The sequence below is a fragment of the Oncorhynchus tshawytscha genome, linkage group LG14 (assembly GCF_018296145.1).
Source record: "Oncorhynchus tshawytscha isolate Ot180627B linkage group LG14, Otsh_v2.0, whole genome shotgun sequence".
NCBI classification, from domain to species: Eukaryota; Metazoa; Chordata; class Actinopteri; order Salmoniformes; family Salmonidae; genus Oncorhynchus; species Oncorhynchus tshawytscha.
In genome coordinates, this window is record NC_056442.1 from 46,416,716 (window position 1) to 46,432,042 (window position 15,327).

The 15,327-nt window shown below is 46.0% G+C and overlaps 1 pseudogene; it reads right to left on the reverse strand.

Moving 5' to 3' along the window:
• LOC121839164 overlaps window positions 1-15,327 on the reverse strand; it is a 285,007-nt pseudogene that overhangs the window by 220,866 nt on the left and 48,814 nt on the right.

The following is a 15,327-nucleotide window of genomic DNA, read 5'->3' on the forward strand; positions in this document are numbered from 1 at the left end:
TACCACTTCCACTAACAGATACCTATACCACTTCCACTAACAGATACCTATACCACTTCCACTAACAGATACCTATACCACTTCCACTAACAGATACCGCTTCCACTAACAGATATCGCTTCCACTAACAGATACCACTTCCACTAACTGATACCTATACCACTTCCACTAACAGATACCTATACCACTTCCACTAACAGATACCTATACCGCTCCACTAACAGATACACTAACAGATACACTTCCACTAACAGATACCTATACCACTTCCACTAACAGATACCTATACCACTTCCACTAACAGATACCGCTTCCACTAACAGATACCTATACCGCTTCCACTAACAGATACCTATACCGCTTCCACTAACAGATACCTATACCGCTTCCACTAACAGATACCTATTCCATTAACAGATACCTATACCACTTCCACTAACAGATACCTATTCCACTAACAGATACCTATACCGCTTCCACTAACAGATACCTATACCACTTCCACTAACAGATACCTATTCCACTAACAGATACCACTTCCACTAACAGATACCGCTTCCACTAACAGATACCTATACCACTTCCACTAAGAGATACCACTTCCACTAACAGATACCGCTTCCACTAACAGATACCGCTTCCACTAACAGATACCGCTTCCACTAACAGATACCTATACCACTTCCACTAACAGACACCGTGTCCCACAGTGTTATGGAATTGGATTAGTTCTCTCACCACTCCCCCCCAGTAAGCTATACACCATGTTCCTGTTTATGTGATGGTGCTTACCATGCGTTATTAGGAAGGTTAAGGGTTAAACTTCCTTTGACGTCGTCACCAAAGTGGAGGTAGCCTAGCGTTGCCAAGACAATGTAGAGGACAATGGTGATGCCCATGCCGGTGTTCAGAGCCGCGGGGAATCGCTTCGGTTCCTTCATCTGGTTCTCTAGAGGAAGAACCTGCCCCCCCACATACACACACACACAAATTGTCAGCAATGCTGTATAACAAAAGCAATACAAATCCATTACTATATTGAATAAAAGGTTGGAAACACTGCACCAAATAAACTAAGTACTGAGATCTGAAAAAGCCATGAAAAGATTAAAAGCCTCAGTCTTCTATTGATCTAGTCCCCTTGGAATAGAGAATGATAACATAGCAGCTAGGAGTACTAGTCTCTGAGATACTTTATACATGGTGTCATGACGTTGGCCTGGGGGTAGGTTTATGACAGTCATAAATACCTCTTCCCCCCTTTTTCCTCTCTACCCTACTGATGTTACATTTGCAAAACCCTTGGTTAACATAGAGATTCTGGGAACATCAGAAGGTGGGGGTAAATTAATTATATTCTGGTAATCCGACCAATTGAACATATGCTGTGTTACTTAATGAATATGATGTCAGTTCGGTTGTCATCTGAGACATTCTCATCAATGATAAGATGACATAAACTCTACAGTGGAAAGTCTGTGCATCAGAGTTATCGGATTCACATGGAATTGTTGTTCATTTTAAATGTTTGAATATGAAATTATTCGTGATGGGATAAAATGTGATTTTAGCTTCTAAAATGTGAGATTTGGGTTTCCATAAGGTGAGGGCTCTGCTCAATCAGTGGCCCGCCCCTGTGAAGGGACATGGGCTACAAAACTTTTCATACACGCCCTCCTCTCCCTTCCTATATAAGCCCTTGACGACAATATAACCTCCTGTTCCGAGGACGTGAGGACGACGGTCTGATGTCAGAGTGGTTCATATAATAACTACAGAACAAAGCCAGCATCAGCATGAGCTTTGGTTGCGAATGGTATGAACTTTGAACTCTTATTCACTACAGAAGTGATACCTCCTAGCCGTTGAGTTAGCAACAGCAGCTGCAAATGCAGGTTAGGAAGGAACAGACAGTGTATCCCGTCTACCACACAACGACATTACTACAACGTATCGAATTTACCAGCAGAGACATTCTTCAAAGGACAAAGGACTTGGTTGGGCAACACGGCCTTCCATCTACCACCAACCTACCGAAGCGCAGCTCAGAGTAAATATTTATTGCATTTTCCTTTTCAAAATGGGGGGTAATTTAGAATGCATAAGATACTGTATTTACGATAGCACAGCTTCGCCCTTTGTTCCTCAGTCTTCCCGCTCTTTCACTCAAACCCAGCCCCTTTTCTTTTGTGTAAGTCGGTGTCATACCTGTTCCGCCCGCTAGGGACGTTTTCCTTTATGACGTCATTTGTAATCAAGTTGATTAATTATGTTTATGTGTAATTTTGTGTGATTAGTTACAGTAGGTATTTAGTAAATAAATAATTAAACCAGTTTTGTATTGCTGATTCAACTTGTTAGCCAGGGTTCGTGCAGATAACCAAGAATTTAGATCTTTCAGATGAGACTGAATTAAGATGACGATTAATATTGACTGCTATTGATGTAAAATATTACTAGGTCTTTAAGAGTTTATTCGGAAGATAACAGCTCTATAAATATTATTTTATGGTGCACGACTCTCTAGTTAATTACATTTACATGATTAGCTCAATCAGGTAATATTAAATACGGAGAAATTAATTTATAGAATAGCATGTCATATCACTTAATCCGGCATGTCCAAAGACACGACAATGGTGACCTACGTTAGCACCAGATGTTTACCAGGCTCTTGGTTTTGGGAAGGATCAGACTTTTGCTGGGGATGAGAATAGTTGGATGCCGATGTTGGCTAGTAATATTGCATGTCGGGTGGCAGGGCACATTATCACTGCTAAGTACCACACACATACTGAGGAATTGCTCTCCGCTCTCTGTCCCGAGGAACGCCTCTCGATCTGGGCAGAGGAATTAATGATCGCCATTCATCACCAAACCCCCACATAAAGAAACAGTGGTATAATGAGATCCCCAGACACTCGCACCTTTCTCTTTCTTTCATTCCCTCTCTCTCCCTCATCTCTCCCCTCTCCCCTCTCCCCTCTCCCCTCTCCTCTCTCCCCTCGAGAAAATATCAAATCAAATCAAATCAAATTTTATTTGTCACATACACATGGTTAGCAGATGTTAATGCGAGTGTAGCGAAATGCTTGTGCTTCTAGTTCCGACAATGCAGTAATAACAAACAAGTAATCTAACTAACAATTCCAAAAAAACTACTGTCTTATAACACAGTGTAAGGGGATAAAGAATATGTACATAAGGATATATGAATGAGTGATGGTACAGAGCAGCATAGGCAAGATACAGTAGATGATATCGAGTACAGTATATACATATGAGATAAGTATGTAAACCAAGTGGCATAGTTAAAGTGGCTAGTGATACATGTATTACATAAGGATGCAGTCGATGATATAGAGTACAGTATCAACGTATGCATATGAGATTAATAATGTAGGGTAAGTAACATTATATAAGGTTGCATTGTTTAAAGTGGCTAGTGATATATTTACATCATTTCCCATCGATTCCCATGATTAAAGTGGCTGGAGTAGAGTCAGTGTCATTGACTGTGTGTTGGCAGTAGCCACTCAATGTTAGTGGTGGCTGTTTAACAGTCTGATGGCCTTGAGATAGAAGCTGTTTTTCAGTCTCTCGGTCCCAGCTTTGATGCACCTGTACTGACCTCGCCTTCTGGATGACAGCGGGGTGAACAGGCAGTGGCTCGGGTGGTTGATGTCCTTGATGATCTTTATGGCCTTCCTGTAGCATCGGGTGGTGTAGGTGTCCTGGAGGGCAGGTAGTTTGCCCCGGTGATGCGTTGTGCAGACCTCACTACCCTCTGGAGAGCCTTACGGTTGAGGGCGGTGCAGTTGCCATACCAGGCGGTGATACAGCCCGCCAGGATGCTCTCGATTGTGCATCTGTAGAAGTTTGTGAGTGCTTTTGGTGACAAGCCGAATTTCTTCAGCCTCCTGAGGTTGAAGAGGCGCTGCTGCGCCTTCCTCACGATGCTGTCTGTGTGAGTGGACCAATTCAGTTTGTCTGTGATGTGTATGCCGAGGAACTTAAAACTTGCTACCCTCTCCACTACTGTTCCATCGATGTGGATGGGGGTGTTCCCTCTGCTGTTTCCTGAAGTCCACAATCATCTCCTTAGTTTTGTTGACGTTGAGTGTGAGGTTATTTTCCTGACACCACACTCCGAGGGCCCTCACCTCCTCCCTGTAGGCCGTCTCGTCGTTGTTGGTAATCAAGCCTACCACTGTTGTGTCGTCCGCAAACTTGATGATTGAGTTGGAGGCGTGCATGGCCACGCAGTCGTGGGTGAACAGGGAGTACAGGAGAGGGCTCAGAACGCACCCTTGTGGGGCCCCAGTGTTGAGGATCAGCGGGGAGGAGATGTTGTTGCCTACCCTCACCACCTGGGGGCGGCCCGTCAGGAAGTCCAGTACCCAGTTGCACAGGGCGGGGTCGAGACCCAGGGTCTCGAGCTTGATGACGAGCTTGGAGGGTACTATGGTGTTGAATGCCGAGCTGTAGTCGATGAACAGCATTCTCACATAGGTATTCCTCTTGTCCAGATGGGTTAGGGCAGTGTGCAGTGTGGTTGAGATTGCATCGTCTGTGGACCTATTTGGGCGGTAAGCAAATTGGAGTGGGTCAAGGGTGTCAGGTAGGGTGGAGGTGATGTGGTCCTTGACTAGTCTCTCAAAGCACTTCATGATGACGGATGTGAGTGCTACGGGCGGTAGTCGTTTAGCTCAGTTACCTTAGCTTTCTTGGGAACAGGAACAATGGTGGCCCTCTTGAAGCATGTGGGAACAGCAGACTGGTATAGGGATTGATTGAATATGTCCGTAAACACACCGGCCAGCTGGTCTGCGCATGCTCTGAGGGCGCGGCTGGGGATGCCGTCTGGGCCTGCAGCCTTGCGAGGGTTAACACGTTTAAATGTCTTACTCACTTCGGCTGCAGTGAAGGAGAGACCGCATGTTTCCGTTGCTGGCCGTGTCAGTGGCATTGTATTGTCCTCAAAGCGGGCAAAAAAGTTATTTAGTTTGCCTGGGAGCAAGACATCCTGGTCCGTGACTGGGCTGGGTTTCTTCCTGTAGTCCGTGATTGACTGTAGACCCTGCCACATGCCTCTTGTGTCTGAGCCATTGAATTGAGATTCTACTTTGTCTCTGTACTGGTGCTTAGCTTGTTTGATAGCCTTGCGGAGGGAATAGCTGCACTGTTTGTATTCAGTCATGTTACCAGACACCTTGCCCTGATTAAAAGCAGTGGTTCGTGCCTTCAGTTTCACACGAATGCTGCCATCAATCCACGGTTTCTGGTTAGGGAATGTTTTAATCGTTGCTATGGGAACGACATCTTCAACGCACGTTCTAATGAACTCGCACACCGTATCAGCGTATTCGTCAATGTTGTTGTCTGACGCAATACGAAACATCTCCCAGTCCACGTGATGGAAGCAGTCTTGGAGTGTGGAGTCAGCTTGGTCGGACCAGCGTTGGACAGACCTCAGCGTGGGAGCCTCTTGTTTTAGTTTCTGTCTGTAGGCAGGGATCAACAAAATGGAGTTGTGGTCAGCTTTTCCGAAAGGGGGCGGGGCAGGGCCTTATATGCGTCGCGGAAGTTAGAGTAACAATGATCCAGGGTCTTTCCACCCCTGGTTGCGCAATCGATATGCTGATAAAATTTAGGAGTCTTGTTTTCAGATTAGCCTTGTTAAAATCCCCAGCTACAATGAATGCAGCCTCCGGATAAATCGTTTCCAGTTTGCAGAGAGTTAAATAAAGTTCGTTCAGAGCCATCGATGTGTCTGCTTGGGGGGGGATATATACGGCTGTGATTATAATCGAAGAGAATTCTCTTGGTAGATAATGCGGTCTACATTTGATTGTGAGGAATTCTAAATCAGGTGAACAGAAGGATTTGAGTTCCTGTATGTTTCTTTCATCACACCATGTCACGTTGGCCATAAGGCATACGCCCTCGCCCGTCTTCTTACCAGAAAGATGTTTGTTTCTGTCGGCGCGATGCGTGGAGAAACCCGCTGGCTGCACCGCTTCGGATTGCGTCTCTCCAGTTAGCCATGTTTCCGTGAAGCAGAGAACGTTACAGTCTCTGATGTCCCTCTGGAATGCTACCCTTGCTCGGATTTCATCAACCTTGTTGTCAAGAGACTGGACATTGGCAAGAAGAATGCTAGGGAGTGGTGCACGATGTGCCCGTCTCCGGAGTCTGACCAGAAGACCGCTTCGTTTCCCTCTTTTTCTGAGTCGTTTTTTTTTTGGTCGCTGCATGTGATCCACTCGGTTACACTGGTTGTAAGGCAGAACACAGGATCCGCATCGCGAAAAACATATTCTTGGTCGTACTGATGGTGAGTTGACGCTGATCTTATATTCAGTAGTTCTTCTCGGCTGTATGTAATGAAACCTAAGATGACCTGGGGTACTAGTGTAAGAAATAACACGTAACTGCATAGTTTCCTAGGAACGCGAAGCGAGGCGGCCATCTCTGTATATGGATGCTTTCTAATTTGGCTAAACAACAGTTTCATTTATACAGGTTTAGACCTGGCTGGCAAAAACAGTTTCATTTGAACAGGTTTAGACCTGGCTGGCAAAGTCACATACATATTCAATGAACAGATGTATTTTTCTTTCCCGTCTTCGCTTGTTCCTTAGTTTTTTATTTTCCTCTTCCCTTCTTGGTGGTGACTGATCAGCTCTTGACAGGGGCTTGTTACCTCTCCTCCTGATGCGACTGATGTCTTGTCTGACTGCTGTTTGACTTGGTGATTAATGACCTCGTCTGGCAGCGAAATGAAAAGAATTGCAGCACCAACAACAGACACAGAGGGATAGAGAACACTTCAACGACCTGGTCTCTGATGCACTGACTATGCATACAAAACACTATTAGACTGTAGTGTATGAAAGCAGGCAGCCAACAGGAACATAGCTTTTTGTGTCAAAGTAATTTGACACATCTAAATCACAATAAAAAGTTGGAAAGAACCTCTCCTGTTTTGTTATCTGTCCAAGAACCTTGCCTCACTCACAAAAAAAACGTCTAACATACACTTTACTTTGGAACCACACAAACTATGTAACCAGCCAGCCAGTCAAGACTCCAACAGTGAGGGAGTTGCTTCAGAGCCAGACAAGTAACATGCCAAAACTCCAGGGATCTAAGAGACCAGACCAAAGCCACCATGCCAGGAGCGCCTGCCTTCTTACCGCCACATCAAGCAGGGTGTGTGAGATGGCAGCATTGGGCTGAGAACAACAGGTGGTTCAGTCAACAAGCTAATAACTCTGACCTCTCGGCCTGGGGCACAGCCCACTACTGAGAGAGGAGCAGTGTAACGATCTGAGTGTAGTGGGTGAGGAGTCAAGCGCAGGAAGCAGAGAGTTCAGGTGAGTGCTATTTTAATGCACCGACAAACGGCGAACATAAGCCAACCCTCACGAACACACAGGGCGTAATGAACAAACAAATGCCCCCAAACAGGGGGACTTAAAACGGTCCAGGGAAAACCCTCAAAATGGGAAAAACACAAAACCCATAGACGTGCACACAAGTACACTAAACAGATGGTCACAATAATTAATCCCGCACAAGGAACTCTGCGGGCCGACTGACTAATAAAGCCTACTACCTAATTCAAGACAGGTGCACTCAATCAACACATAAGGAGGGGGAGGAAATAATCAGTAGCAGCTAGTAGGCCGGCGACGACGACCGCCGAGCGCCACCCGAACGGGAAGGGGAGTGTCCTTCGGTCGGAGTCGTGACAAGCAGCCACATTCAGAGATAGATGTGGACTGAGGAGCGAGGGAGGGATGGATGGATAGACAGAGATAGATAGAGATAGAGAGAGATAGATATAGAGAGATAGATATAGAGAGATAGATATATAGAGAGAGATAGAGAGATATAGAGAGATAGAGAGAGAGAGAGATAGAGAGAGAGAGAGAGAGAGAGAGAGAGAGATCAAAATCCAGAAAAGAGCTGTTAAATTCTACAACCACCTAAAAGGAAGCGATTCCCAAACCTTCCATAACAAAGCCATCACCTACAGAGAGATGAACCTGGAGAAGAGTCCCCTACGCAAGCTGGTCCTGGGGATCTGTTCACAAACACAAACACACCCCACAGAGCCCCAGGACAGCAGCACATTTAGACCCAACCAAATCATGAGAAAACAAAAATATATTTACTTGACACATTGGAAAGAATTAACAAAAAAACAGAGCAAACTAGAATGATATTTGGCCCTAAACAGATAGTACACAGTGGCAGAATACCTGTCCACTGTGACTGACCCAAACTTAAGGAAAGCTTTGACTATGTACAGACTTAGTGAGCATAGCATTGCTATTGAGAAAGGCCGCCGTAGACAGACCTGGCTCTCAAGAGAAGACAGGCTATGTGCACACTGCCCACAAAATGAGGTGGAAACTGAGCTGCACTTCCTAACCTCCTGTCCAACGTATGACCATATTAGAGATACATATTTCCCTCAGATTACACAGATCCACAAAGAATTCGAAAACAAATCCAATTTTGATAAACTCCCATATCTACTGGGGGAAATTCCACAGTGTGCCATCACAGCAGCAAGATGTGTGACCTGTTGTCACAAGAAAAGGGCAACCAGTGAAGAACAAACACCATTGTAAATACAACCCATATTTATGCTTGTTTATTTTCCCTTGTGTTCTTTAACCATTTGTACATTGTTACAAGACAGTATATATATATATATATATATATATATATATATATATATATATATATATATATATATATATATATATATATATATATATATATATATATATATATATATATATATATATATATATATATATATATATATATATATATATATATATATATATGTATAATATGACATTTGTAATGTCTTTATTGTTTTGAAATTTCTGTACGTGTAATGTTTACTGTTAATTTTTATTGTTTATTTCACTTTATATATTCACTTTATATATTATCTACCTCACTTGCTTTGGCAATGTTAACACATGTTTCCCATGCCAATAAAGCCCTTGAATTGAATTGAATTGAGAGAGAGAGAGATAGATAGAGATAGAGATAAAGAGAGAGAGAGAGAGAGAGAGAGAGAGATAGATAGATAGAGATAGAGATAAAGAGAGAGAGAGATAGATAGAGATAGAGATAAAGAGAGAGAGAGATAGATAGAGATAGAGAGAGAGAGAGATAGATAGAGATAGAGATAAAGAGAGAGAGAGATAGATAGAGATAGAGATAAAAGAGAGAGAGAGAGAGAGAGAGAGAGAGAGAGAGAGAGAGAGAGAGAGAGAGAGAGAGAGAGAGATAGAGATAAAGAGAGAGAGAGATAGATAGAGATAGAGATAAAGAGAGAGAGAGAGAGAGAGAGAGAGAGAGAGAGAGAGAGAGAGAGAGAGAGAGAGAGATAGAGATAGAGATAAAGAGAGAGAGAGAGAGAGAGAGAGAGAGAGAGAGAGAGAGAGAGAGAGAGAGAGAGAGAGAGAGAGAGAGAGAGAGAGAGAGAGAGAGAGAGAGATAGATAGATAGAGATAGAGATAAAGAGAGAGAGAGAGAGAGAGAGAGAGAGAGAGAGAGAGACTTTTGACTTTTGGTCTTTCTTTATTGAGACATTCTCAATTCATTTAAAACTCACCCCCCACTCCTAAAATAAAAAATAAAAACCCTCTCCTACAACCGTATATCCAAAACATCTTCCCCAGCAATACAGACAGCCCCCAACACACCATATCTCCTCAAACATCTCCACACATTTGATCATTTTATAGAACTCAAACTCAACCCTAAGGCGCGCAGAGACCATCCCATTAAACAGTAGTAAAGGGTCTGTTATCCCCCACCTTTGACCCTGTTCCTCCTTGTTAGCCAAATAGCTAACTTTGCCTGAGCAAACAGAAAATTCAACAAAACACATTTTTCTTTCTCCTTACTCGAATACCTGTATCCCATTATAAACATCCCAACAGCAAAAACCACCCCCAACCTGTCACACAGACATTCCAACAGAGACATTAATGGCATTAACCTGGTGCACACAGAAAACACATGAATTACAGTTTCTTTCATTTGACAGAAAGGACACCCCTGCCCAATTCCCGGATCAACCCGTGCCAACCAGCTGTTAGTGGCCAGGGCTCCATGAAGAACCCTCCACTGGAGGTCCCCTGACCTCTTTGGTACTGGGGGTTTGTAGAGCGCCCTCCATCTAAAACCCACCATACTCTCCGCCCCACATACCCCCTGCCACTGATGAGCCTTCACTCCTGTTAGGCTTCTAATGCTCCTAACCTTAACGCAGAGGTTGTAGAGGGCTTTACCTCCCACCCCCTCAAACTCCCCAGGCTCGGAGTGTTAAAATCTAACAAGTCCTCCAGACCCCCTTGCCAGTCTCCAGTCTCTGCAGTCACCTGCAGTGGCGGGAACATTGGTGGCCCCTCTCCCTTTGGCCTCTCAAACACCCCCCTTACCGGCTCAGACAGTGCCTCCTGGACCTCCTCCAGGAATCTCTCCAGCAGCCTAAGAGACGTTATTCCTGTTTGTTGCGCCAAGACCTCTGGGGTTTTCCACCCCTCCTCTCCCAGCAGTCTCAGGTCACCCAGCCTTTGTAAACCCCCTGCCATCAGTTGCCTCTGCAGGGTGGCCGACTGAACCGATCTCAAAGGGATGGCTGGGTTGTGGAAGATAGGCTCCTCCCACACCCACTGCCCAGGCTCCACACCCCCTTCTCGTGTGGGCCTTAGCAGCTGCCAGGCCCTCAGCACCGCAGAGTAAAACTCTGAGAGACCTGCTGTACTCAGCCTCTCCAGCTTCATGAGGAACAGCTGCCGGTCCAACCCTAATCCGCCAGCTCTCCTCAGCAGCGCATGCTGGTTCTCTCCAGCCAACATCAGTGTGGTACAGCAGTCTCTGCACCGCCTTTAGTCGGAAAGCAGCCATCCTGCTCTCCAGTTCCACCAGGCCCTGTCCTCCTTCGTGGACGGTCATGTACAAAACTGCTGCCTTCAGCCAGTGATGTCCCGACCAAAAGAAGTCCACCAGCTTGCGTTGCAGGTCTGCAAGCAGACCGGCGGGGGGTTGAGGACAGCCAGTTTATGCCACAAGGAAGATGCCACCAGGTTGTTGATTATCAGCACCCTCCCTCTATATGACACTTGGGACAGGAGCCACCTCCACCTGGCCAGTCTTGACACCACTGCCTGTGACAGCCCCTCCCAGTTCTTGCTGACCCACCTCTCCGAGCCCAGGTACACCCCCAACACTTTAAGCCCTTCACAACCCCACTGCAAACCCCTGGAAGCAGAGGAGGAGCCCTATCCCCCATGCCCCACATAACAGAGCTTTGCTCTTTCCCAGTTTACCTTAGCTGATGAAGCTCCCTCGTACATCTTCAGACTGGTCTCTAGTTCCTGCATATCTTGCCCATCCCTGACCATCACAGAAACATCATCTGCATATGCTGAGACTGCTATTCCTGTCACCACATCCATGCCTGTCCAGCACACTCCCCGCAGTCTCCTGCGTAGCAGTCCTAAAAAAGGCTCAATGGCTAGTGTGTACAGCTGCCCAGATAGAGGGCATCCTTGTCTAATGCCCCGTCTCACCCAGACTGGCCTACTGAGCCCCCTCCCACCTTAACCATACATGACGCCCCAGCATACAACAGCTTCACACAGGTCACAAAACTCTTCCCAAACCCAAACACAGACATCACATTAAACAGATACTCATGATCCACTCTATCAAAAGCCTTCTCTTGATCCAAAGAGACCAGTCCAAAGTTCACATTAGAACCTCTCGACAAGTCCAACATGTCCCTAATCAAGAACAAGTTGTCCGTGATTGAGCGTCCCGGTACACAATATGTCTGGTCCTTGTGTATTATAGAGTCCAGATGGGACTTCAGTCTGTTAGAGAGGACCTTGGCAAAAATCTTGTAGTCCGCACAGAGTAATGCCACAGGCCTCCAGTTCTTAAGTTCACACAAGTCCCCTTTTTTGGGCAGGAGAGTCAGAGCCGCCCGACGGCAGCTCATCGGCAACTCTCCTACCCCGACGCATTCACGCAACACGCAAAAGAAATCCTGTCCAATTGTTCCCCAGAATTTTTGTAAAATTCCACTGGAAGTCCATCGACCCCGGGTGCACGACCGGGGACATCTGGGTTACTGCCTCTGCCAGTTCATGTGACAACAGAGGAATGTCCATTTCATCCCTCTGTGCCCGAGAGAGCTTAGGGAGTCCTGCGAACAGGACCTGAGCACACATAGGATCACACATTTCTGCCCTATACAATTCAGTATAAAACTCCACAGTCCGCTCCCGCATCTCCCCACCACAGAGGTCACCCGCCCATCAGACAGCCGTAGACAATGCATACCCTTGGCTTCACTGCTCTGTCTTTCCAAACCAAAGAAGAAGGAGCTGGGAGCATCCATCTCCTTGAGCATGGAGAACCTAGCTCTTACAAGTGCTCCCTTTGCTTTAACCTGGAAAAAACTGCCCAGGTCCCTACGTAATTCGGCTAAGTTAGCCTGGAGGCCTACATTGCCTTGCCCCACCATCTCTACCTCCATCTCACTAATACACCGCTCTAGTTCCCCCAATACTCTCCTAGCCTCTGAGGATGAGAGAGCTGTGTACTGTTGACAGAAAAGCCGAATTTGCACTTTCCCCACATCCCACCATTGACTCAGAGACTCATACTCCTCTCTTCGCTGCCCCCATCTTTCCCAAAAAGTCTGGAAACCTGAGCAAAAAGTGGCATCTTGTAAGAGCTTTACATTAAACTTCCAATAAGATGCCTGCCGGGGCCCTGGTGAAATAGACAGCCGAGCCATGGTTATGTGGTGATCCGAAAACCCCACTGGGAGAATGGTAGCGCCCAGCAGCCTATTGCTCTGATTCCTGGACATGTAAAAACGATCAAGTCGAGCTGCACTCACCCTAGCCCCAAAAACCTTCACCCACGTATACTGTCTTGTGTTTGGATGTTTAGTTCTCCAAACATCCACTAGGTCAAACTGATTAAAGATATCCCTTAACACTCCCACTGACACTGAATGAGGCTCTTCCCCATTTCTGTCTTTTGTAAAATCCATTGTACAGTTCCAGTCACCTCCGATCACCAGCGTCTCCTCAGGCGCTACTTGTGAGAGTTCCTGTCTAAGACTCCCAAATAGAACCCCTCTTTCTCTCCCTGTGTTAGGCGCATACACATTTATAAAGACAAAACACATGTTGTTAATTTCTGCTTTAACAACAAGCAACCTACCCCCTACACACCTCCTTTGAGGAGCAAATTTTACAGCCAGTCCCGGTGCAAAAAGGACTGCCACCCCTGCACTAAGATTTGTCCCATGGCTCAACACACTTGCCCCTTTCCACCAGAGCCCCCAATCAACTTCATTCACCACATCACTATCGTCTCCTGCAGAAACAACACCTGTACTTTTTTGGTTTTACATATTCACCCAACACACTCCTCTTTCCCGCATCTCTGGCGCCATTTATATTGAGCGAGCCTACCCGAAGAGTCTCCATAAGAAGTGGGAGAAAAGCCAGCAGAGAAATAGACCAATAGCAAAGCTCAAAAAGCCCCAGTGTCAGTAAGAAATTAAACATTTAAAACGTGTCTGAAGGTAAACCTTTACGCACTGTTGTGACCCACTTCCTCAACCTAAACCGTTTCCTGGGTGAGAGGACACCATGCCCCTCATTTGTCATAGCATGTTGTACTGATCTTACAAACTTTCTAGGATCAGGAAAAAAGCCTCAAGATTAACTTTTTTTCCCCTTAGTCTCATTCAGGAACCTTGTCAGTTCTCTCAACGTGTACTTAGACCCCTCTGTTTGACTGGCTGTCAGCTCCGGGCCAATTGAAGAGGAGTCTGAAAAAAAAAAATAACTCCTCATCCTCTTCCTCAGACTCACTTTCCTCCTCTTCTCTATCTCCCACCCTGACCACCTGCCCTTTCTCTCTGGTTAGGGCCTCACCCACAGCAACAGGCAACATTTCCATGGTGCCTTTGTCCACACCCTTTTCCTTTTCCTCTTGACACCCTCCTCCTCCCCCTAATCTCTTACACTTCCCACTATACTCTCCTCATCCACTAGAATAACCTGACTAGACGCAGTATCATCTGCACCACCCTCCATAGCATGACTAGGGCCAGCCTCAGCTACACCACCCTCCATAGCATGACTAGGGCCAGCCTCAGCTACACCACCCTCCATAGCATGACTCAGCCCAGCATCATCTGCACCACCCTCCATAGCATGTCTAGGCCCAGCCTCAGCTACCCCACCATCTCTAACCTGACTAGACCCAGCCTCTGCTTCTCCACCATCTCTAGCCTGACTAGACCCAGCCTCCACTACCCTACCATCTCTAGCCTGACTAGGCCCAGCCTCATCTACACCACCATCTCTAGACTGACTAGGCCCAGCCTCTGCTGTCTGCATCTCCTTACCCCTGCATTTTGACCTCGATTTCCCCACTTGCGCTTACACCCACACCTTGTCTATGGCCTTTATGTGGGCACGCAAAACTCTTGTGCCCCAAATCCCCACATTCAAAACACCGTAGACTATCTGTGCTGGCAAAACCTGCATAGAGCCCCTCCCCATGCCTCACTTTAAAATGCACATTTAGCTGTTGCTCATTATTGTTCAGAAACATAAACACTTGCCTCCTGAACGAAACAACGTGCTTAACGGCATCTGCCTGAAAACCTGCTGACAGTACACGGAAACCGCTAGCAAACTTACCAAAACGACTCAGCTCTTTCCTAATTTGATCATCCGTAATAAACGGAGGCAAATTTGCCACTACAACTCTTGTTGAAGGGGTAGAGAGAGGTGAAATTGACACCAACACATCCCTTACAAATATTCCGCTAGCAATTAGCCTACCGACCAAATTAGCCCTTTTCATGAACACAACCACAGCTTTGTTCATTCTAGAAGCAGAATGTATAAACTCAGCTCCTACCTGTTCACCGACCGCGAGCAGAACCTCCTCCACCTTAACTCCGTTCTCAGGAACACACCTGAATCCATGCTGTATCGACAGCGTCTCCTCCCGCTAGGCTGAGAAGCCATTGCGCACACTACACCTTCCAACCCCCAGGAAAGTTACTCTGTCCTCTTCCACCCTAACTTTGAAAAAAAAAACTTTGGATACCGCTAAAAACAAATATTGCATTAACCCTCCACCATAGAAAATAACATGTAAAGAAAAAAATCAAGAAAGTTAGTTAGGATAGAGCTTTCCACACCAAACACTCAAACTCCAAAAACTCCCAGCATGCACAGA